The sequence below is a fragment of the Podarcis pityusensis genome (assembly GCF_964106645.2).
Source record: "Podarcis pityusensis genome assembly, chromosome: 9".
Classification (NCBI taxonomy): domain Eukaryota; kingdom Metazoa; phylum Chordata; class Lepidosauria; order Squamata; family Lacertidae; genus Podarcis; species Podarcis pityusensis.
Window position 1 is genome coordinate 25,963,991 of NC_138034.1, and position 26,039 is coordinate 25,990,029.

A 26,039-nucleotide genomic window follows, 5' to 3' on the forward strand; every position below is an offset into this window, starting at 1 on the left:
CCCAAGTGACCCTCTGCATACCTTTTGACTGGAGTGTGCCACTTGTAGATATTATTTATGTGGCCTAGAAGTGTATGAATCCCACTTAGACTGAGTCAGACTGTTGGTTTGCCTACTCAATCTGCTCTCGTTTGCAAGGATTTCCAAAGGTCTGTCTGAGACCCTTTTCAAAAGAAATGCCAGGGGTTAAATTGAGACTGTCTGCAGCACGTGAACAAAATTGTATTAATTTGGAAATAATTGGTATAATTGGGTTAAAATGGGAAAATCAATAAAAAATAATTGGCAAAGAGACTGTCTGCTGTACCACTGAGCTAAGGTCAAATGTCACGTTTCAACTGAATCAACCTCCAGGTCAAAGTAGGGCTTCAATTTTATCTACAGAGGCAGGAAATGCTTGTGAAGATAGCATGATGTGTACATAAATCTGTTGACTACAGTTTGCTGGTAAACTCTTCCCATTGCTAATACTTGTTGACAGCAAGTCTTGATTGCCTTACAGACCCAGCCTGCACATCTGAGCTCAGATTCTAGCAAACAGGGTGCTCTTTTCCTTTACTAGCAAAATCTGTCCTATCATGGTGTAAGTCCTCTTGAACTCTAGGAAAATGATAATGCAATGCTATGCTTGTTTACTCAGAAGGAAGTCTCTCCGCTGAAATGTGAGGGGCCACAGCTTCCAAAAGAAGCAGGGAAAGCAGGCATGCAAGTAGGATGAACATATGAAATGTATTCGGTTTTACAGAGGAAAGGAAATTTGGAGGGATGTGGCCAGAGTCCAAGTCCAGTTTAAAGAGAGAGCACAACAAGAAGGGATAAATAGTATTTCCATTAAAATAATAGTAATTAAGTTTGAATCACAATATTCAAATTAGCACATGCAAATTTATGTAAATCTATATCCTCTTTTCTTTTTTTTGGATGGGTGACCCATGTCCTCTTTTTCTGTGGATGTAAATACAAAGGACACAGAGATATTTCTCCCCTACACTTCCAGGTCTTGTCTGTAAGAAGGAGATGTGTATCACTCCCTTGGAGAAAACAGATGTAAAACTGAACAATGTGTTCAGTGAATTTGTAGTCCAAATATGTCTCAAATCCCACCAGGTTCTTCCTCAAGGGAAATATAAAATACTAGTAAGCTGGAAATGGCTGCATTTTCACATTGCACTCTTTTTGGGGAAGGTTGACTGCTGCAAGCAAGTATAAAGGGAAGGAAGCAGTTTCCAGCTTACTGGATTTGTCAGTTTTCCCCTGAGAAAGAACCTGGTGTGATTCAAATTTGTTGGGGCTACCATGTTACATAATGAGTTCATTCACATCTGTTGGCTTTACCTCCAACCTCATTTGTTAACAGCAACGCAAAGGTGTTAAGATATAGATGTCAGCAGGCATGGCAATGTTCTAACACAACAAGGTCTGCTTCTTTTAGAATAATGCAAGAACAGCCCTGCTGGACTGGACTGGACTTGGATTGGACTAAAGGCCCATCTAGTCCAGCATTTTCTTCTGAGTTTTGCGAAAGAATATGTACAAAATGCATACACCTGGGTAAAGTGTGCATATATTAAATGCATAGATTTGTGAAGATAATATACAAAAATGTATTATATTTGGGGAAATTGGTTTGCAAGAATAAGAACTGTATATTTGCATGTATATATTAGGAGAGATTCACACTGAAATGCTGTAGAAGTTTCTTGAGGACCTTTTTTATATACAATGTAGAAATGTAGGGGAAATGTAGAAATACAGAGAAATATAGAGAAGTCAACTTCAGACCAGAAAAGTGAGAAACTGGAAAAACCTGAAAGGAGCAGATTCTCACATCCCTAGTTAGAACCCTGATTATATAGGAATCCAAATAGTACGGAGAGCTTCCATGAGTGCAGGAGGCTCGCAGCTTCAGACCTTTAACCTCTAATGCATGGAGGGTTGTAAAGAATGCAAAGCGATGCACTGACAGAGGCATGGCTTGGCAGTGTGCCACCTCTCTCCTTCGTGTGGTTTTCATCACGTTGTAAACTGAGCACCTATCTAGTGTTATAGATTTTTGAAATCTGCTCCCATTCCCTTACTCTTTCACCTGCTCACTCTGTTCAGATGCACACACAAACACCATTTTGTAGTGGGGTCCCACTTAAATACTTGTAAAGATACACAGAAATAGATATAGAGGCATCTTCCTATTCCCTCATTCTCTCACCTGCACAATCTGGGAAGGTGCCTGCTTGAGAAGGGAGTGTTTTAAAGACCCTCCTTCCCAGAAACACACCCTACGTTGCTGTTTTCCGCAGAGCCTCACTTGTCCCTTGAATTTCTGAAATGCATTAACATACGAAGACATATCATGGGCAATGAGCTACTGAAAGCAATATCATTTAGCAGCAGTCATGCCTGCATTTTAATTATTGTAAGGCTTGGTCATATAAACGATGGCCAATAAATTAAATGCTGGCAGTGGGCCGCTTCATGCTATTAGGAGCAGATCTTGTCAATGCAGGGTGATGTATTTAATGAAACTGGGAGCTCAGGCATATTAGCAATAGCAATAAAAGTCCTGTGAAGTGACAATACATTTAACCATGCTTTATAAGGTAGGCTTTAAATACTTGCTCTTGGAGGCTGCCAATTAACAAAAGCAATATTTTCTGTCCCTTTATTTAAAATGTGTATATCCCACTTTTCAAAGTGATAGATTAATAGCTAGCTAGGTTTTTGCAGCATTTTGTGCAACTTCTCATTTTCATATAAAAAACCCCAAAACGATCCTGGATGGGTCATAAATTAGATTGCCCTGGCCTCGAAACTGATGGTCATAATCCTGCATACCTGACTATCCAGGAAAAAAGGTATGTGGAAAGTCTTGTTCTGTGAAGGCAACATCAACATCATTTTTTCAGAAAAGACCAATCAGCTAATGAATAAGTTCACATGTCATGCTTATGCTTAGCTTTTGTACCTTTAAAAAATGCTTAGTAGAGAGCATGATTTGAAACTAGTTATGGGTGAATTGGTCAATTCTGGGTTTTCTCAGTTTCTAATTTTTCCAAACTTACGTTCAGTTCTCCACATTTCCACATCAGTTTGCTATTTTTCTTATGTCCTCATGAAAATTCATCAGCTTTTTGGTGTTAATTTCTACTAATACATATGTCATTTTACCCAATACATTACTGCAAAACAGTTTCCCCTAATAATTCAGTTTTGTTTGGTGTATTCCTTAATGCATGTGTTTTTATCCACTATACTATAGTATATGGATTTTGCACACATTACTTGGCTGGAGAACTGCATTGGAGAATTTGAGAAGTGCACATTTTTAAGGATGGATGTGCTTTCTTCACTGCCTGAGTCAGCAAACCCATGCTGTGAAATATGGCTTGGTTCTTAACTTGTTCTTTCCTTACGATGGCTGCTTCTGAACCTATCTACCAGTGCAATTGGTTTGGTCCCCTCAGTTGTGAACAGTCTCTGAAATTCTGTCAGGAATTACCACAGAGTAAAACACCTTTAGATTGTGGTTTTTTAAAACAATGTTGGTATGGGGAGACCTGGAGATGCCAGCAGATGACTGCATGTAAATAATATCCCAGCACCATTTCTCTCTCTCTCTCTCTCTCTCTCTCTGTGTGTGTGTGTGTGTGTGTGTGTGAGAGAGAGAGAGAGAGAATACATATTCATATACACACACACAGTTTCTTAGCATTACTGTGCCTTCAATCATAAGTTCTTCCTACATATACAGACATCCCTGATAGAGTAACCATCCTTAAGCAAATTAAGGCCCCAACTCTGTTTAAAGATGCAAAGTTTGTCCTGCACCTATTCTCCTGCAAGGTAGGTTCATTAGTAATGCAACCTGTCGTTCCTGCCCCTCCCTTCTGCTTCATGGTGACCTTTTCAGTGTTTGAAGCCTTCCTCTGTCATGCATTAACATTTGGGTAGGCGAACAGGCATGTCTGAATCAATTTAGAAAATTAAGAATGGTGGGAATCTTCCGTTTGCTGCTGCCTGTACTTGACACACCCTGCTTTTATCAAAAGAAAAATAGTTTCAGTGAATATGAAAATCACAGAATGGTGGAGGTGGAAGGGACTTTGGAGGTCACCTCACCCAACCCAGTAGCAAGATCTCTGACAACATAATTATCTAGTCTCTGCTTAAATACCTCCAGTGAAGAAGAGTTCAAGTGTCAATTATGAGCTGTGGCCAAATAGTGTGCCCAGGCAAACAAACACAGGTACTCATCCATTGGAGAAGGAAATAGTGATGAAGCACATAATTATTTGTAGAAGGTTGCAGGTTAAAGACTTAGTATCTTCACTTAAAGGATCTCACGTGGTGCAGGTGGGAAGGACCTTGACTTGAGATCTTAGAAAGTTGCCTTATACTGAAACAAACAATTGGTCCATCTCACTCTGTACTGTCTACAGAGTGAGACAAGCCAACCTCACCACCCCCACATGACTGAGGAACATGTGGCCCTCTAGATGTTCTTGGACTCCAGTTCCCATAATCCTTGACCATTGCACATGGTGGCTGGTGCTGATGGGAATTGGAATTGGACTCCCAACAAAATCTGGAGGAACACAGATTCCTTACCTGTGGTCTACATATTTGGCAATGACTCTCCAGAATTTCAGACAAGGGGCTTTTCAAGCTTCACCTGGAGATGCCAGAGACCCAACCTGAGTCTGCATGCAAAGCATGTACTGTACCACTGAGCTACCATGGAGAACAACTGCTTGCTGGAGTAAATTGGACATATGGCCAAATTAAGTATAATGCAACTCATAAGTACAGAGAGTATTAAGAGCAAGGCCTATAAGAATATAGCTAGGGAAACATCAGTATTTTGCCTGTTACCCGTCTGGCCAGGCAGTAAAAAGGGACAGAATGGAAGAAGAAGAGTCATAGTGAGTCGTGACCCTCATGCAGATTTATGGAAACAGCAACAGTCTGTCCCAAATCATGTTGTCTTCTGTGTGTGTTTGTGTGGACACTCTTTCCTGTGCCAAAGTGACTTCATTTCTTCTATATACTCCTCCGCATGACAGAAAAATTCTTCAGTAAGGTAGAAGACATGACTAACAAGAGCATGCTGGATTTCTTCAACTGGACTCTTAATATTTGAAGAGCCTCTACTTCTAATCTGCCTGCCTGTACAGTGATAACGTCATTCCTGGGTTTTTCAAGCTTGCGTCAGTTTCCAGCTATGCCTTCCCTTTTTATAGCTGTACTAGTACAAATGATATCAAGCCGCCTTGCTTCATGATAACAATGGAATACTTTTTGCAGCAGTGTATTGATAGGGAGGTTAAAATTAACTGTCACACTAGAGGTTGTCACCCAGCTTATCTTGTAGAACCAAATAAATGGAATAGAATGGAAACTCTGCAAGGTTTTGTTATTGCATAAGGTCATCAGTCTGAACTGACATTGTAAGTTTCAGGTAGCTGATCTGCATTGCCTTGCAGTAGGGTCACTACAGTGAGCTTCCAAGTATGGCAATTTCTCCCATAGCTTAGCTGTGAATGCAAGCCCTTGGTATCAAGACTTGGGCTCCAAACCACTGGTCTGGAGGATGTCAGGCCAGAGAACTTTCAACAAGCTCTGTAAGGAAAGAAAACTGTACATTAGCCATGGAAGAGGAGGTCAAGTGATGCCTCCCAATCGAAGGGAGAACAGACCCAGTGTCAGCAACTGTGAAATATGTGAAATTCATGCAAGGGATTGTTAGGAAATGGATAGAAAAGAAAACTGTCAAGTTTGTAGTACTGTTATATGAATCTATGGTGTGTGTACTATTGAAATAGTATGGTGTGTCTACTATTGAAATAGTCTATTTCTGGTTGCAACACATCAAAAAAAAGATGTGGAGCAGGAAATGGTGAAGAAAATGGCAGCCAAAATGATTGGTTGAAAAAGTCCAATGTTTAGCACTTTTTTTGCTTGGGGGAAAAAGATGAATAAAGGGGGATATGACAGAGGTGTATAAAATTATGCATGATACAGAAAGCAGACACAGAGAGCACTCTCTCTTTCTCATATAAATACTAGAACCTGGGGACATTCAGTGAGGCTGGTGTCAACAGGCATGGAGGGGAAAATTAGCATTTTCCTCCCTTGTTGTGATCCTGAATAAAATCCCTCCTCTGAAGCTGCTGTTTACAGCAGGAGGAAATCACCCATTGGACCTTACCGTGATTCCAATAATTTGTACCTCTCTAGATGCAAAAATGTGTATAACATCATGTCTACTTTGGACCTGAGTATCAAGGAATCAGATTTCTCCAACCTAGAGCTGACTTTCAGAGATAGTTGAGCCCCGACTGGTATCCAAATGCTGCAATTCAAAATTCACTTTATGGGGAGTAAGCCTCATGGAACAGAGTGAAACTTACCTGTGATTAAACATGGTGCAGGACTGCACTTGTAAGTAAGGTGCTGCTGTTGGTAAATTTCAGTAGGCACATACAAACATACGGCCTGCTCCACTAAGGTATACAAAATACTAGGCTCTTTTCACTTTGCTTCCAGTAGGCATACAGGCTGTCAAACAATTACATTGGCTTGTGCCTTCAGGCTCACACTATCAAATGCAATGCCACAGAACAATAGAAGCCAATTTCTTCATATGATTCTATTTAACACTCCCCAAGCTAGTTCACTTGTGCTGTTATTAAAATCAGTTCAGAAGCAAACTTAGAGAGAGCCCATGGCACACAATCTCACCAAAGGGAGGGACGTTAAGATCCCACTCATGTCAACAGAAGAGACATAAGCTTGTGCTTCGGTATCACCTATTAAAATCAACAGGACATTAAAAGTGTTTAACCGTGGCCTCATGGTTCGCAGTGGGCTATGGCCTGATCCACACCTCAGCCTGTGCAGTTATCTAAGAAGCTCAGGTTTATTGCTGTAACCTCCTTTGGAACAGCTCTCTTTGGGGCAATATAACTATGTTACATAAGCCAATAGTTGATGAAGTTTTCCTTTGAAGTCTCTCTATACTAAATAGGCTTTCTTAAATAGGTTCACCCACATTGCACTCTTCTTCCCAATCCCAAACTCCTGTAGTTAAATGAAAGGCCCAGTGATTTCCCCAAAACTTGCTTTCAAATACAATGTCAGTATTTTTCACAAAAAAAGCGACCCAGAGTCACTTGCAAAGTGAAACAAAGATTAAAACCAATAGATAAAACAAATAAAAAGCCCATCTATAATATACATAAAAGGGGAGATCTAACCCCAACCCACTAAAAAGATGAGCAGAAAAGAGGCCACAAATATATCTAATACCCCACAGATTAAGAACCAAAAACTTGGGTCAATAGAAACTTTTTTGCCTGGTGCCTAAAAACTAATACTTTTATTTTAAGAACACCTTATGAAATTTGAGAATACAGGAATAAGCAGTGCATTCTGAAGCAAAATGTTTCTATATCCAGTTAAATAATCACAATTCTCCAGGATTATTCATTGTACTCATAATGACTATACTGTTTGAGTAGAAAAAAACACATGTTTCAGCATTGTTAAGGGGAGAAAGTTAATTGGAGAACTTAAAAGTAAAAGTAAAATTAGATCATTGATTGGTACTGTTCATCCAGTGCTGAGAGAGAGAAATTATATATGAGGTTAATGGAGCTCCACCAATTAGGTAGAGTTCTCTGTTAAATAAGACACAATAAGAGCTGGTAAATGCAATTAACAGTGGAAAAAGAAGGGATCTGTGGCTCTTAGGCCTACCAAGTTAATGCAATCAAATTAAAAATGGCAGTCATTTTAATTTTCAGTCTGAAATTCTACCCCCTGCTAAAATACTTTGCTTCAAATTCTGGTTTTCTCCTTAGATAAGGTAACTGTATTTGCCAATTTTGGAAGACTGAAAATGAGGCATTTCTTCCACTTTAAGGCTGCAGTCCTATACATGCTTATCTAGGAGTAAATCTTACTGAATTCAATGAGGCTTACATATAAGTAGACATGTCTAGGATTCTGATGCTGGTTCCTGTTTAGTTGTATATTTTCATTCATTGGCCTCCCCACTCCTCTCCAGTGTGGGCAAAAACATGTATGACTCCTTTGACAATGAGCTGATGGTGCTCAACAAATTATAGCAATGCCAAACCATTTACAGTTATTTAATCTTATTTGCTCAAGATATGAAAACTGTGTGCTATGGATGTTAAAAATGGTACTGGTTCACACAATGTCATCAAAGGGATGATGATGGTGTGATGACCTTGCCAAATTGTTGTTGTAATTGGCTAGCAAATGCCAGTGAATTTTTTATTTAGTTGACAATTTAGACAGTAGTGGGGGAAAGTATTTGTACGCTTGCCAAGTTTCTCCTTCAGTCAGGAAAGTGGTGGCAATATTATTTGTAGGTGTTGCTTTTTCTTACCTTCTCCTTGTCATTTTTTGGTGTACAAAAGTGATATGTTGTAGATCTATGTCTTCCTACCTGTGTTGTTGCTCTTCAGTAGAGTTGTTCAGATAGCTACCATTTGCGCACACAGCGTAATAATCACTGCCATCTTCACACAAGGACAAATGATGATGTTCCCTGAATATACTCGCCCTGGGATCCGCGTCCTAATTCTGAATTGCAATGAGAGAGCTATAACATTTAGAAGCTGCTGTGACGAGTTGGGACTATCACATTGAGAGTGTTTTCCCCCCTATCCACCAATCATGGCAAATCACACTTTTATGAGCAGGCTGACTCATACTGTGAGTTGCTCTGAGCCATGTGGCCAGGATGTGTGCTGTCTCCATGGCAAGGATAAAATCTAGACAAGCTCAGACTCTGAGCCACTAAAGTTGACGGGCAATTATGTAAAGTGAATGCTGGTTATGGATCTTCATCAAGAAGAATTAATAGACTGCCTCTCCTGGAGAGAAAGATGTGCAGGTGAACAAGTGTATTACCATTCCTCAAATTCCTGTGCACAACTGAAGCTTTGAAAGTGAATACTGATAAGTGACTCAATAACAAAAGTTAGTCTTAACTGTCTGTGCTTTCGTATTCAAAGAGCTGCTTCCCAGGACTTGAATGTTCCCATATCACCTTCCCTAATACAAAATCCTGTTAATACCTAGCACTGGGAGGGATCAGATGAGCTGTTGAGAATGAGTGCTTTGCACAGCAAATGGCACTCAGTGAATTACTGGAGGCTAATATTTATACAGAATCCATTGCACCACAAAAAACCCCATAAAAATGTGCTGCTTGCTTCTCCTCTAACTGCCATTCCACCCCTAGACTGTGCAACTTTTGAAAACTGCTTATTATACTAATCTGCTTGTAGTATATCAGAATACATTGGGCTGAACTATTCACCTTATTCATGTACTGTGATGTCCTGAAAGTTACTTTTTCTCCATCAATTAATGAGGAAAGAAACTGAACATGAAGGTTATCAGAGGGGAGAGAAATGAGTGGGGTACAGTGTTCTTGTTGTGCTCGGTATGCTTTCAAGGAGGCCAAATGGTGTTTGTGACTAACCTTTCTTTCATTCTGCAAATCACCTCTTTTCTGATCTGTACTCTGAAGCCTTCCTAAAAACCCCATGATGCCATTGGTCAGGCTCTCCTCTAAGTGCAGAGGGCAGGTGTGCTCTCTACTCTGTGGCTGGCTGCTGTTCGTTATTATTATTTTAAGTGATAAAGAAAATCACCTTTCTGCACTGATTCCTTTATTTTAAAAAAGGAAAACCCTCCCTTAAAAACAAGCATAGCCAGTGTGCTGATCTCAGGTTTCCAATAACCACTCTCCCCGACTATCTATCTATCTATCTATCTATTAAAATGTATATACTACTTGATTGTGAAACACACACACACACACACACAGAGAGAGAGAGAGAGAGAGAGAGAGAGAGAGAGAGAGAGAGAGAGAGAGAGAGTTTACAAAAAGATAAGGAAATCAAGGGGGGAACTCACAACTATACTTTAAAACATACAAAAGTTTAAAATACTAAAAAATACAAAAGTTAAAATACTTCCCACACTGCAAAAGAGGCAGAAAGGTGGAAACTTCTTTTGCAGCTGAAGAAAACTTTCAAGAAATTGGAGAACAGGTTTTGACACGGCACTAGTTGTAACTATTCAAGACACAAGAGTATGCTCATGTGCTTTCCTCAGAGGGCAATTAGGAGCTTGCAGGGGTGATTTTAATTGGGTTAAACCACACACACCCCACCAGCACCACAGCCCTCAATGGATTAGTCCCCTCCCACAGATCTCCTAACATCCCATTTGCTTTGACCTGATACAGGAGCACCCCACTGTTGCCAAAATAACATTTAATGAAAGAAGCAGCCTTATATCTGCAATCCAAGAAGAAAACATATTGAAATAAAACCTAGGCAAAAAAATATGGATTAAAACATTGAAACATCTAGAAAAGTCTTTGGTTTTCATCTATATACATTGGCTGAGGCTGTAGTCTGCAGGACCTAGTGTTAGGATCTTAATATGTACCCAGGGAAAAATTGCACCCTTGCATATGCATATGTCTAACTCAAACTGATGTCTCAGAGTTGTTAGAGATGTAACTTTCCAGTACTGCTTGCAGGTTTCCTGCATGCATTTGGCTGGCCACTGAGAACAGGATGCTGGACTAGATGGGCCATTGGCTTGATCCAGTAGGCTGTTCTTAAGTAAGTGCTGCCTTCATGTACCCTGTCAAGATTAACATAAGTACTTTTGTATAGGATCACTCCAACCCCAACGCCATGTTTTATTGCTGGACTTGCATTGGACAGAAACTGGGAGAAACTAGAAAGGTCTAAGAGTGGAATCTTGCTCCAAGCTATAATACTAATAGAGTGGAGGTCCGTTCTTAACCTGAAACTGTTCTTAACCTGAAGCACCACTTTAGCTAATGGGGCCTCCCTCTGCCATGCGATTTCTGTTCTCATCCTGAAGCAAAGTTCTTAACCCGAGGTAATATTTCTGGGTTAGAGGAGTCTGTAACCTGAAGTGTATGTAACCTGAAGCGTATGTAACCCGAGGTACCACTGTATATAACCCAATAATGTCCAGACTACTATGGATTCTTTTAGAGAAACCTCGGTCAGTGTTCCTACTCTGGCCAAGAGTACTTATCCTTAGGACAATCCTGAGATTAGAGATGATTAAGAGTCCACTTATTGTTTTAGAGTGCCCTGGAGTTCCCATTATAAACTTTCAGTCTTTTTTTCCTTGCAGTACATAACTGTTTTGTAAACTCTCCAGCTTTATTCTGCATTGCTTTCAGTATATTTTTATTACTCTCCATCCATCTTCTCAAGCTGAGCAAGCAATGTTTCTTGACGCTTGGATGGTGACTTTTGAAAAGCTCGACTTATCCCCAGAACCCTGACACCATGAAGAGAATGAGATTGGACTAACGTGAAATAAATTTTGAGACATTATATCAAAAGGAAATGGATGTTTTGTCTCCTGAAGTGATAGGAGGGCAATTTAGAGTGAAAAGATTTGAAGAATGCGATCTGATAAACTGGATAGGGGAAGGAGGCAGAAGGAAAGAGCAAGAGGTGATGAAAGGAGAGTTCAAACAAAGGGGATTCTTCATTGAGTCATTATTTCATTTATAGACCTTTCCTACCACTGGTACACAAGTATACAGGAAGCCTTTTCAGTTACAGTACGCAGTATGGCAGGGGTGGGGAATCTTAGGCCAGGGACTAAATGTGTCTCCTTCACCACACCCCAGGCCTCTCTATTGGGCCCTTAGAACTCTCTCTAGGTCAAATCCCTCATTGGGCCGTGTTTGCATCCAAAATATTTTTGCCTGGCTGGAGTGTGTCCTGGAAATCTGACAATGTATTTTGCTTGTCTAGATGCAGGCTAGGCAGGGTTGGTGTGTGCATAGCAAGGAGCTTAGTGTACAATGGTAAAATTTACATTTGTTGCTTTGCCTCTGGCACTGCCCACCATGTGACCTCCAGAAGGTTGCCTCAGGCTGAAACATTTTCCACATTCCCGCGGTATGTCACAGAGGTAACCAAGAAAGAGCCTCAGATGTATACTCATGTATCTTTTGTGGTGTACTCTACACAACCAGCACTTAACTGGCAAGATATGCTTGGCGCAGCGTAACCCCGACCATAGGAAATCTTAGAAAGTGTTATTTCTCCTGAGGAATAAAAAACTAAATACTCATATGCCGATGCTCATATAACCAATGTGGGGGGGGAGGGGCACCGTAGCATAGCTAGTTTGTCCCTAGTGGCAGGCCTTAGGTTGCCATTAGTGGGCATTATTGTTTGTTTGTTTGTTTGTTTGTTTGTTTGTTTGTTTGTTTGTTTAATATTTTATCACCCTGGGGGTGCTATTGGAATTTTCTTCTTCAGGTACCCAAATGCCTTGGGCTACTTCTGCAATTGAATGCAGTGTTCTTATTTATGATAGATATAGATAGATAGATAGATAGATAGATAGATAGATAGATAGATAGATACAGTGGTACCTCGCAAGACGAAAAACGCGCAAGACGAAAGAGTTTTCCGTTTTTTGAGTCGTTCCGCAAGACGAATTTCCCTATGGGCTTGCTTCGCAAGATGAAACGTCTTGCGAGTTCTTGCGAGTTTGTTTCCTTTTTCTTAAAGCTGCTAAGCCGCTAAACTGCTAATAGCCGTGCTTCGCAAGACGAAAAAACCGCAAGACGAAGAGACTCGCGGAACGGATTAATTTCGTCTTGCGAGGCACCACTGTAGATAGATAGATAGATAGATAGATAGATAGATAGATAGATAGATGATAGATCCCACTTTTCATGACTGAGTTCTCAAAGCAGCTTGCAACAAGAAAAATATCCAAAATAACAAAATTTAAAATATAAGTTAAACTTCAGACGTTTAAAATCTCAGAAATTTTAGAAAGAGCATTGGGAAACTGCTAACACATCAGAGAAGCATTCATTATCCAAGGCCCTCCTGAAATGAACCTCTCTGTGGTCCTGGGCGTCGGATGACTCCAGGGGGTCGTACACTCGGTGGGGCGGGGCCATCAAAGTGGAATTTTAGCTGCCTCAATTGCAACATCAGTATCGTCCGCTGCCCTGAGGGCATGTATCTTGCGGATTTCCTCAATGGTCAGTATTGTAATCCTAGGGCTTTTTAATCCCTTGGGTTTTATTGTCTCTTTTTTTAACAGTTCTGTCCTATGCGGCTCTCAAAGCCTTCTACTCTGTTTCTTTCTGTCTGCCAATTCACATCCTTGCATTGTGCTGCTTCTAGAACCAAGAAGCCACATCCAGCTCACTCTTTTGGATTGCTTACTGGCTCTATCTCACACGGCTCTTTAAAATCTTCTGCTCTTTTCTTTCTGCCAATTCACATTCTTGCATCTGACTTTTGCCACTCTGGAGGAAGTTCCACAGAGTTGCGCCCGCAACACTGAAGGCATGACTTCATGTTGACATGAGTCATGCTTTTAAGTCCATGGGGGACCACTAATAGTGCTTCCCCAGACAATCTCAGCAACTGACTTGGTCCATACAGAGTAAGGTGGTCCTTAAGGTATTCTAGACCTAAGTTATTCAGGGCTTTGTGCATTGGTCTAATAACCTTGAACCTAGTGCAGTAGTAAATGGGAAGCCAGTGCAGGGCTTTTTTGCCCTCTTAACACATGTCATATCTCATATTGGTGGTCTGTTCTCATTTCCAGTCTAGCCACAGCATTCTGCACCTGCTGCAACTCCCAGACCTTAAAAGCAGCATGCAGCCTTTATGTGTCCAATGGATCTATCCAATACAGCACTTTGAGAGGTTTCCTAAATGAATCAATTTTAGTTTGCTTTCTTTTTCTGAAAGAATCTGTAATGTATCCGTGTGGTTTTTAAAAATCCGAAATCCTCAAATATCAGGCAAATAACAAAGATGCTACACTTACATTAGATGCTGATGAAGGATGGAAAATAAATTACTTTCTGACACCTACAGAAACATACTTCTTAGAAATGCCTCAGACTGCCCACACATTGTATCTGATGCACCTACAGCTGCTTGTTATGTAACTAACTGTCCCCTTTCTTTGGATGTGATAATCTATCAGTTTAAACTTTCAGATCAGAACATAGAATCCTTACCTCCCCCACACAGCTTTGAAAAGACGGAAATTCAGTTATTATCAAACATTTTGAAAATTAGCTCTCTGGATTGTGAGTCATGCTGTTCATCTCTTATTACCGTTTGGGGATGTGACTATTCCAGTTTCCTTCATATATGACTTCACATTTACTACAAAGGTTCACAACTCCCCCTCCTCCCCACCCCCAAATACCCCCACTTTCTTCTGTAATTGAGTTTAGATTAAAAGCGATGCTCCGTCTCGGTTGCTTTTGTGGGTAAATGTATTACAGTAGGAAGGCTGAAGGCCAAATACAAATGGCTGTAACTTTGATTGTTAAGAGAGGAAAACATCTTACTGCAGACTTCAGAATACCAATTTAGGCCATGGAACCCACATACTTGGAAGCAAGTTTCATTGAACTCAGTGGGATTTTAACCAGAGCAGCCATGTCCATCCAGAACATTCACTTCTACCTCTGTTTACAGAGGTTGCTACTATGGAAGATGGGTTGGATTCCTCAAAAGCTCAGGTAAAACCCTACTGAAGTAAACCAAAGGACCTTTTGCAGATGCTCTAACTACTGAGTTGTAGTTCTCATGCTTAATAGCTCTTGGCAGACAAATTAATGGAAGCTACCTGTAAGTTGGTGGCCATCATTGCAACAACATCCTGTGGCCATCAGCAGCAGACAGCATGGTGGTGCTGCACTGCGCATTTGACCTCCCTCTGGCTGTATCACTGCTGCTCACTGGGATGGACAGAGGAGGAGGTAGAGGAAAGATCAGTGCAGTGCAAACATGCCAGCAGGAGCAGCAGATCGGCTCTTCCAGGGCTTTTGCACCATGCTGACTTCCCCTTGTCCCCTCTCTATCCCTATATTCAGCAGCAATGCGGCCGGAGGGAGATCAGGTGCATGGTGCAATTCTATCACATGGTCCACCGCTGGGAGCAAAGAGTTCTACAGGTTAATTATGAGTTTTGTAAAGTACAGCCCCTTCTGTCCTGTAACTTTGTTCTTTAATTTCCTCACTATTTTTAATATATATATTATTTAAAACTCTTAACATTTTGGAATGCTCATTTAGGAGTGCTGATACCCCTATGAGCACTTGGCATGCCTTGCTTCACCACTTCCAAAATTGAATCAGGCCATGTTATCAACAACATTTGGGGGCCACTGCAATCTTGTTCATCTTTTATGTGCCTTTACCTTGAATGCATCCAATATGTAACATGGTTCAACTGGCATGTGCATGAAAAAACTACAATGCCTATGCCACTTGGCTTACATGTATTTGGGCTTGTTGACAGAATAGTCAATAGATGGCACAGAGCAGGAGGAATGTGGGAGTATTTTGGAGGAAGAAGATTAATAGCTAAATATTTTTGCTAGAAATTGCTTCGGGATTTATGCTTATGCTACCAGCCCTGCATTTGTGAAGAATCTGTTGAAATACTTGTTGCAGTTTCAAAATAGGTAAGAGTTGGTGCAGGGTGGGAACCTAGTGTTGCATTGCATGCTTATACCCCATTTCATCTTCTCCACCAAAAGCAGAAACACACACTGTTTCACACTTGAGTTGCAAAAGCTTTCATGTGCTAAATGGTGCTTAATATGGGACCTGAGATTGAAAAGTGAAAAAGGTCTGCAGTGCCTCCCCCCACCCTTCTTTGTATTCTCCTGTTTCTTGTTCTACAAGTCCTGCAATTTGGGTAGTTTGATTTTCTCAAGTGTTTGATCAATATGATCTTTGAGTGGATTCTTTGAGATTCAAGGTTAAGCAGGAAAAGGAACTGTAATCTAATTCAATTCAGATTAATACCAAATCATAGTGATCTCACAGACCCATGTACTCCCCAACTTCATCCCTCCTCACCTGTTGCACGTTTCTTCCTCCATTTTTACTAACCATACTTTATCATGCTATTTAAACTTGGAAACTTTGGTTAGAACCTTGCCTTGAAACTACGGCTTGAAGTGTGTTTGTGGAGTCACCACTTACAGCTTGGAAAGCTAGTTAAAACCATTGGCTAACTTGTAGGCTAGCACAGTAGCTGCCATACTTGGAGGGGAGGAATGGCCTTCTCACAAGATCTCAATGTCTCATGGGACATTGCATCTCATGGGACCTTTGAAGGGGGCTGGCCACCATCCTGCCTAGCCTTCTTCCCCCCTCCTTGTATGGAGTGGCAAATCCAGTGGCCAAAGCAAGGCTGAGCAACATAGTAATACCAGTAAGCCAGGCCTGTTGTCACCAAGGCTGTGTATACCCTGTACTTTTAAAGCACATTCATAGCACATTCTCCACCCTCTCAAATAATTATGGGCACTATGGTTTGTTAAAGGTTGCTTGGAATTGTAACTCTGTGAGGGGTAAACTACAGAGCCTAGAATTCTTTGAGGGAAATAATGTGTTTGAATGTGCCTTATAGTGTGTAGAAACAGCATAAAATTGAGGTTCTTAGGCTGCTTCCTAATTATCTGTTTCTTGAACATTCATTCTAATTTGTTTACTCAAAGTTTAAAGGGAGGTTTGATGACGCCAGCTAACTATTGAGGAATCATTCTGTGTTGTTTGCAGGAAGGTTATATGAGAATCAAGCCATTCTCGTCCCACACTTTTCCAGTGTGCTTTCCTTATTCAGGGAATTTGGGGAGGATGCAGATTTATGGTGCAAGAATACCAAAACATCTTCCATCATGCAATCTGAATTTGATGGATATGATGGAATCCCAACTAAAATAGAGACAGCCTTATAAATATCAAGCTATTCCACACGAGTTACTTGCCCTATTAGTGGTTCAGAGAACATTTGCATTTGCATCATAGTGAAATAGCCAAAAACCTTGCTTGACACTCACAAGGGAGTAGATAAAAAAGACCTTTTGCAAACTTGATTTCTGGTGGGGAAAGGACATACATATACTACTGAAGTTTTATAGCAAATTGATTCCAGGATGGCAGTGAGGATCAAGCTGCTTTCAGATCTTTGCACAGATTAATAAAAAAGATAGTGATCTACTTCCCATTAGGCTGTTTACCATTTTATTTTTTTGTCAAAGCTGTTTCCAAGAAATACAGCTTTGTGAAATGGAGATACTAAGCAGCTCTTCGAAACCCAGGATATAACATCACCCCGAATGTTCTGTAGTGAAAAGAAATCAGCAATATTGATGAAATGCTGTCAGACTGAAACTGTTGCTTAAATAGTCCATTCAATGGTGTAGTATTCATAGACCACATATTTGCCTGCATGCTGTAAGAACAGATTTTTAAGATATTCGTTTTCGTTAAAGATTTCTTCACTATATGTGCTTTATATAAAGAATGTAAGAGGAGCTGCCTCCAGGTATGTTCTCACACATAATGCAACACACTGGCAAGGGGAAGAAGACAAGTTGTCCTGGAGACAGCTTCCCATAGTGCCTTGCTGAAAAAATATTCCACTCTTTTTTCTTCTTCTTTCAAATATTCCCCATCAATTTATTATCAAAAGGGAGAGAAATACTCATGAAAAGAATGCACTGACCTTTCTTTAGCAGCGGCCGATGGATTTTGTTGGGTATCCTTTCTTTCATTCTATAAGTCATCTCTCCAAGTAATCTGCATTCTGCAGCCTCCCAGCTGCCCACCCAGCTTCAGGGTTGGTGCTAAACTTCAGGGAGGACATAGTCATGTCCTAACCAATGGCCTCGCCATAATCCCCCCCCCCTTCTGCCATCCCTGCTTTTGTTTTAAAATATTCTTTGCTGCTGTGATAACCGCCTTGAGTCTCGTCAGGTGGAGGAAAGGTGGGGTATAGATATATAGTAGTAGTAGTCGCACCTACACTGGAGGCTTCTCTGCCCCCTCCCTTGGCACCTGGGCTTTGAGAAAAGGCATCTTCAGAGATAAGGAGGCCAGAAGAATGCCTGTGCTGCTATTGCAGTTTGTCACAGCAGCTAGAAAGACATATATAGACCTCCAAGTTTAAAGTCTTTCTAGCTGCCGTGGCACAGCCAATGCCTCTTCACCTTTCTCAGAATGCCAGGGGCTACGAAGGACCCTCACGGTCCTTTCTCAAAGCCCAGACAAGGCAGGGCAGTAGAGGGAGGCAGCCAGCTAGCATAGTTGAGAGCTGGGCCCAGTAGAGAGTGAATGGACAGCAGATCAAGCTGGTAAGGGGCCCTTCTGAGTGCTGAGCCCATCAGCCAGTGCTCAAGATGTATAAAAAAGAAAAAGAAAAAGTGAAATGATTTTACATTTAGTGGGGTCTTTTTTAAAGGGGGGGGGAGGAAGGAAGGAATTCCCTTAAACAACACCAGTGAGCACTCTCAGGTGCTCAGTAACCAGCCTTGCTATTTAGTTAAATCCTAGGGGAACATGCCTCCTGTAGAGTAGATGTTGTTTCCATATAATGTGATCCCACATCTGACCAGGCTTGGTAGAATGCTTATTACACCAAAAAGACACTTCTGCCCTCTATTGCTTCTTGTAATGCAAAAAATAATAATAATAATAAATAAATAATAATTTTTTATTTATATCCCGCCCTCCCCAGCCGAAGCCGGGCTCAGGGCGGCTAACAACAATAAAAAACCCAACTTGCACTCCAGATTTACGCATCCTTCCAAAGAAGATCCACAAATGTCTGCTTTGTATGTGGAACTATATGATAGAAGACGAACCGTGGCCCCCTGTGTCACTGAGGGTGGTATTCTATGCTTGTCCACTCATACATATGCCCCATTTAGACCGATGGGACTGACTTTAAGCTTTGTGTGCATAGTCAAGTTGTTTTCGATATGTGCCTCTGTGTAGAAAACCTGGCCTCCTCCTCCTCATATTTCATTAAGCCCTAACTGCAACACTTAACCACTCACTTGATAACATCTGGGTTGGGAGCCCTCAATTCCTCCCAGGTTGAGCCATGAGAGTTGTCAATTAAGCATTGTCTGGAAATAGATGGGGTGGAAAGAGTCCAACATGCACCAGTTTTCAGCTGTCACTGGTGAATTCAGGCCTCTGTCTCTCATTTTAACCAGACTCATATATGACGATGACAATTGCACCTCTCATCTTATAAGGCAAAGCACAATTTTCAAGTAATCTTGTTGAGTGGTTTAGGAGATACAATGTCTCATGTTCTGTAGTTAAGGTTTTGCAGATTTGTTTAAGGGCAGGCAAAAATCTCCAAGAGGCCACAGCAGAACAAGAACATAACTTATTACAAAACACTTCTTCATAATACCCCCTCCATCCCCCAAACAGCTAGTGTTCGTAGAGATGGGGCAGATTTAGCCGCTGAAGAGCCAAGAAAGATCATAAAGCAATAGGGTGGCCGATTTTCTCTTCTGTATATTTGAAATTAGGTTCTCATTGGTTTGTACTCTATATAGCAGAACAGAACAGAACCCATGCTGTTAATTTCAGTTTGTATTAATTAAAGCCAGAATTGTCTGGCTTTAATTTGCAATAGGTCCAGGTGTTTCTCTAAAGTTAGCTTTGTCTCTGTTTCTCAAACTCTGGTGTCTTCAAAATGCCATCATTGAACTGTGGGACAGGGAAACAGACAGACAGGCATATAAAGAGTCTCTCTAGCAATGCTACTCCATCCATTCTGTAGCTGTGGTCAGATGGACCTTATACCTGTGTGCTTTGCAGTGCTGCTTCAAAAATCACAAAGTGCCACAAAAGCACAAGGTACCAAAAAAGAAAAAAGAGCAAGGTCAGTGGTTCTATAAATATTTTGATTAAGACATTTTTGGAATGATTGTGAATTGTTGCACTTCAGGGACCTAAAAGAACACCGACCTCTTTGTGAAAAGAATGTTACCGATAAGCTGATCTGCTCCTTATCAACTTGGCTGTTAGAGCCGTGTTGTCAACCAGACATTTTAACATTACTCAAGCATGATGTCCAATAGTATTTATACCTTACCAAGAACGACTGAAGTTAAACACTGCCACTTCTCAAAGCTGACCATTATGTTCTAATGCCCACAAACAAAGTTTCCATGTTTTAAAATGTCTGAACCATGAAATAAGGTTTGATGTCAGGGTTAGGCTTGAAAGCTCTCATAATCATGTTATTTTTCTACTTTAAGAGAAAGATACGTAATGAATATGTTTTATATACCTTTTAAATATTTCTCTCTCCATTCCTCCTCCTCCGCTTACATTCATTTTGGGCAAGCTAATGATTAATAGTGAGATCCATCCAAGTTGATACTATTTTCACAGTGCTTTTGAACTTTGGTATGAAGCGTTGGTTAATATTTTCCAAAAATGTTACCTTGGAAGTCTGAATAAAACTTGTTCTCACTGCTAGGGAAAACTGTGGTGGGCCAATCTTTTAAGTTGTAAATAATTAAAGTGCCCTCAAATTCACTCACAAATGGCTGAAAGAGGGTGGTGGAAGTAACCCAGAAAGACACCTGCTATTTCATTAGGAAATCCAGGTTCACAAGCCAATGAAAGTGTGGAGACAGTGATATACACTCCATAATGTGTTAATGCACTCTTTTCTCTGGTTCTCCTGGCTCATGAGTTCAAAGAAAATAGGAAAAAGTAAGCATGATGTTTAATAACAAACAAACAAACAAATTTATTATTTGTAGCCCACCCATCTGGCTGGGTTTCCCCAGCCAGTATGGGCGATTCCGAACAGAACACTAAAAACAAAATATAACATCAAACATTAAAAGCTTCCATAAACAGGGCTGCCTTCAGATGTCTTCTAAAAGTCAGATAGCTGTTTATATGCTTGATATCTGGTGGGATGGCGTTCCACAGGGCGGACACCACTACCAAGAAGTCCCTCTGCCTGGTTCCCTGTAACCTCACTTCTCACAGTGAGGGAACCACCAGAAGGCCCTCGGAGCTGGACCTCTGTGTCCGGGCTGAACGATGGGGGTGGAGACGCTCCTTCAGCTTTGCTCTCTGCTGATTCTCCACATCTCCCTCTGAATTTACATGAGTGAAATAGGAAGGTGGGCAAGAATACAACTATGAACTTAGTGTTACAGGGTTTTTTTGCCAGGAGGAAATAACCCATTAAACTCCTGACTGCTAGATCCTCTCCAGAATTCCTTTATTTAGTAAAACATCAGACTGAATAAAAGTACCAAACAAGCCAGCCCAGCCTGGCATAACTAGCTGGGTGTGGCTCATAGGAGAGACACACTGAGGGCCGTCTTTACCCGGGGGTGCAAGGGGTGTGGGACATATGCTAACGACAGCCCTGGACACACTCATAGGAATGTGGCTCATAGGGGGCCCAGCTCCTTCACTGAAAATTTCAAAGGGGGGGTCCAACCTCCACAGCCCCACAGAGATGGCGCCCCTGTATGGAGCCTACATACTGGGAGCATATCTGTGAGCAGGCTTGAAAATGCAATTTGTTTTCAGTGGGGTTTACCTCTGGGCGTCCAATATTTATCCTGAATGCTGAACAGTGTGGCATTAAAGAAATCTGGTGGTGAATAAAACATATAAAGGTATGTGTGTGTCTTCAGAAGTGAAGAACACTTTCTTTATTCTTTGTGGATCCGTCTTTTTACATCATGGTCCCAAGGTTACAACCTTTCCGCCGCAGCAAAAGCCTGCCAATATCCATCCTACCCAGGCCTTTAGGAAACTTGGGTGGATTTGCTAAGATGCTGGGCTTTCTCCTTTGCAGTATTTAATTGCTTAAATTATTTTACGCATGATTGTATTGATTAAATTGCTCTTAGCTGTGCGGGCATTATTGAGCAAAACACCACAACCAAACTGGTATATAAATATTTGAGAAAGAATAGCATGCTTAATAAATTGTTGCACAGACTTCAGTTGACACATGGGTCCAATCCTCTGGGAAGCTATGTTGCGAAAGCCCTGGCACTGAAATGCTTAGGAACCACTCAAGAGGACTGTCTATTACTGAAGCAAACTATGCAGGCCTAACCCTGTCAGCTTGAATGAAGGTCCCCTTGGAGGCCATATTTAAGCCACTGTGAAATCACTGGAGGGAAATGCAGGGTACCTCTTAAATAATAAGCTCTTACCATTCATTTAACTGGAACTTCCACAGCAAAGCTTCCCGGAGAGCTTTACCCATGATGCTTCTTCACAGGACTTTTAAAAAGTATAATGTCTGTGAGCTAGAAATAACGTATTACATACAATAGTTCTCACTTTCACAGAGGGCATTGGGGAAACTTAAGAGTGGGTCATCTTTCCTGAGCGACCCACATCTTCTTGGGCATATTATATATGCAGGACTCTGGGAATTAACAAAGCTATCAGATATTTCTATGCCTGGCACTGACTTTCATTGCTGAAACAACCTATGAAATTCTGTAGCAATGCACAGCTGTGGTACTGCAGCAAATGAACTGAATATGCTATACAGTGGTACCTCAGTCTACAAACAGTCCTGTTAACAAACTATTCGGTGAACAACCTCCACAAAACCGGAAGTAGGTATTCTGGTTAGTGAACTTTGCCCTGGAAGCTGAACGGAAGCCGAACAGTAGAAGGGCACTTGTGGCGGGAGGCCTCAGTAGGGAAAGTGCGCCTCAGTTTAAAAACACTTTGGTTTAAGAATGGACTTCTGGAACGAATGAAGTTCGTAAACCGAGGTACCACTGTATTTGAAATGCAAACACGGACAGAATCTTAAATAGGTGAAGACAGCTCATCTACCTGCTTTAACTCTAATCTGGACAATGGGATCCAGGTTTTGTGTGTGTGTGTTTTAAGAAAAAAAATGTTTATGCCTCTCTTTCCCCTTTTTAAAATCTCTCTACCGCGCACAAATCATTAAATCAGTGACATACTGGCTTGACAGATTTTCCTTATGCCAAAGGAACCTTGGGATTTGTGCACCGTACATACTAATACACTTGCATGGAGCAGATTAAGAGATCTCTTACAGCTTTATTAGCATTTGTACTAAACTATTATCTTTGTGGGGAAACAATGACAGTTTAATTAGCATAGATAGAACTGGCACATATAGTAAGGCACTGGATTTCCAAAACATGCCAAATTTGCACTTCTCCAAATTTTGAAATGCAGTTCTCCCTACCCCCACCCCTGCTGCCCAAGTAATGTGTACCAAAATAACCGTGTACAGTAAGGGAACATATGCTTAAAAAATGCTTGTGTTGGTGAAAATAACATTAAAACTCATTATATTGAGGGGAAATACATTTGCAAAGTTGTGTATATTAGGCAAAATTGCATACAGAAATACGTTAACTTAAAACGCACGTGAATTTTCATGAGGGCTTTTTTAATTAAAAAAAATCAGACCAATGGAAAAGTGTGGAGAACTGATCTCTGTGAAATAGGAAAAACTGAGAGAAACAAAAAATGACAGATTTGCCCATCCCTGTTTGTAGCATAGATGTACTTTGCCCCTCTTCTTCCTTCTCCCCTTCAATGCCTCCCCCTTTTTCATTTTTTAAGGGAAATGTTGTAGTGCCATTGTTGCAATCCAGTTTAAGGGCTCATCCAAAGTTACTTTTTTGCCCCAAGCTTTCTAGGCGCAGGTCTGTATTTTAAAGCTATATACATGCTCCCCACCCCAGCACTTTCCCCATAAAAGCTTGTTCTTTAACACTGAATTGGAACAAATGGCAATTTGGGCTTTCTGCAAATTGCTGTTAGCTCCAATTCAGCAGTAAATACTGTAGTGGGTTTTCATGGGGAAAGTGCTTGGGGGGGGGGGGGAAACCTGCATAGAGCTTTAAACTGCAGACCTGTGCTTAGAAACACAGCACAAAAGGAAGTCTGGCTGAGCCCTAATTCAGACCGCTTTAGACTCACCCACTGAAAACCAATGGCTTATGGTTCTATTATACAGAGGCTCATGACCCACTGGTTAGGCTGGCAATACAATCACCTTATATGGCCAAACTATTTCTCCTCAGATAACTAAATGCACCAGGAACTCTATTACCAGTTGACACACAGAGAACAGGGCTTCCTCTGTAAAACCGCACACATGCAAAGGAGGCATACTGGAGAAAGGTGCCATTATATGAAGGGGAGTAAATTTCCCTCTCGTGCATATTACCATAGTTTTCATGTAGAGATGTGTTTATTTTAGGTACTCCCATATCAAAGCAGTGGTTCGCATCAAAACTTACCACCTCAGAGAGATGGCTAGTTTCCTTTGAAATTACACATCACCTCAAGGGGCTTCAATATGTAAACAAAACCACGAGCCATATTTAGAATAGGAGAAACAAGCTATAAGGATGTGTAGTTCACTGTCACTCTCTGACATTTGATTCCTTTCTCTGACTTGTATGTAACTAATGACTTGCCATTTCTGTCACACTCAAAATTCTAGTAAAATGTGGAGGGGGCAGAGATTCTTATCCAGTTAGTAACCATAGTTTATCCTACCAGTACATGCACAATTAACACCAAATTCTTAATTCACAATTTTCACCTTTTGCTATCAAATTACATAAGAACTTGATCACAGCATCAGGAAAAAAAGCTCATAAAAATACCTTCTAGATTTATGTCTATTCCCGCAATTTCTCTCATTTGGAGTTGGTTGTTTGTGAGCCAAGGGCCCTGATTTGAAAGTGGCTGATCTCTAGGCTCTTTTTGCCTCTGCAGGTCAGAACAGACACAGTACAGAGTATCTACTAGATTAGGTCCTAGCCTCATACCCTGATGTTCCAAGGAGGACCAAGGTTCCTGACACTATGTGCAAACAAGATTTTCCTTCAGTGGGGAATCAGGACTCACCAACAGCTCTTTCCCAGCTCCTCTCTGAACATTCTGTTTTATGTTGAATGCTTTTCCCTAGCCCAACTGAATTTGTCCCAACCATTCATGCATATAAATCCACAGATTAAAAAAATTTTAAATGCCCAAGGTGAGTTCACTTGCCATGATAACAAGTCTATCCCTTCGTATTTGTTCATGGGTCTCTTTGAAAAGCTATCCTAGAAATCTTAAAATGGAACACTAACCTAGTACTCAACTCTCATTGGCGAGGTATGCATGGAATATAATAAAACATGAGACACTTGGTTAAGATTATTGACTTCACTGCAGCGATGACAAGACAGATCAGCTCCCCTAGTAAATTCCTTGTTTGTAAACAAGATTCACAACCAGTGAAGGATCCCTTTCCTCTAAAATCATTTTGACATGTTAGCTTTTGCAATCTACTTTTTTAAAAAAAATAAAATGTGGATTTATCTTAAGTAGTTTGAGGTATTATGCATGATGGGCATTATAAAAAAAGACTAATTTTCCACAATGCCAATCTACAGCCATCATTTTACACCTTGTATTTTACTAATTGCAACTCTATGTTGTGTATGTCATTACGTGTTCAAAACTAAATATTGATCAGCCATTAGCCCTCTTAAATTGAGAATAACAGCATAAATCCAAGATTCAAATTCAAAATCTAGAAGCTCCATTAACAATACATTTCCTGGAATTTTTGTAAAATTGCATTAGAAAGAATGGCCAGGAAGTAGAATTGCAGAGAATAGTTCAACAATGGTCATGTGATACTAAGAGCCAGTATAGTTCCACCAGGCTCCATAAAACTACTGTCTGTGCTGAACAGCACTGCCTGCCACCCAGGCTAGCAGTGAGGCTGCTGTGTACTTGCCTTTTCAGTACAGTTCTCCAAAACGGCAGCCATTTTGTATGTGTCAGGTAAAGCATCATTAAGTTGTCTTAAATGACTACGATTTATTCTTTTAGAATCAGGCACGACCTTAATATAGCAGAGGAAAGTCTTATGCCAGGCTTCCTCAAACTTGGCCCTCCAGATGTTTTGAGACTACAGTTCCCATCATCCCTGCCCACTGGTCCTGCTAGCTAGGGATCATGGGAGTTGTAGGCCAAAAACATCTGGAGGACCGAGTCTGAGGAAGCCTGACTTATGTCTTGAGTTAAGTACTATAATTCGTTCCGGAGGTCCGTACTTATCCTGAA

General features: G+C 40.9%; 1 protein-coding gene and 1 long non-coding RNA gene across 4 annotated transcripts in view; one reads left to right on the top strand and one right to left on the bottom strand.

The window, feature by feature from the left end:
- LOC308485154 (uncharacterized protein) overlaps positions 1-5,152 on the top strand; it is an 81,025-nt gene extending 75,873 nt beyond the window's left edge. Inside the window, exon 5 of the mRNA XM_081020602.1 lies at positions 5,061-5,152. The gene's annotated coding sequence lies outside the window, so the exon portion shown is untranslated. The remainder of the gene's footprint in view (positions 1-5,060) is intronic.
- The window catches only part of LOC308485166, an 86,558-nt gene that overhangs the window by 55,154 nt on the left and 5,365 nt on the right, over positions 1-26,039 (bottom strand). For all 3 annotated transcript variants that reach the window (XR_013990437.1, XR_013990438.1, XR_013990439.1), the window contains exon 3: positions 2,207-2,320. This is a non-coding gene — a long non-coding RNA (uncharacterized lncRNA). The remainder of the gene's footprint in view (positions 1-2,206; positions 2,321-26,039) is intronic.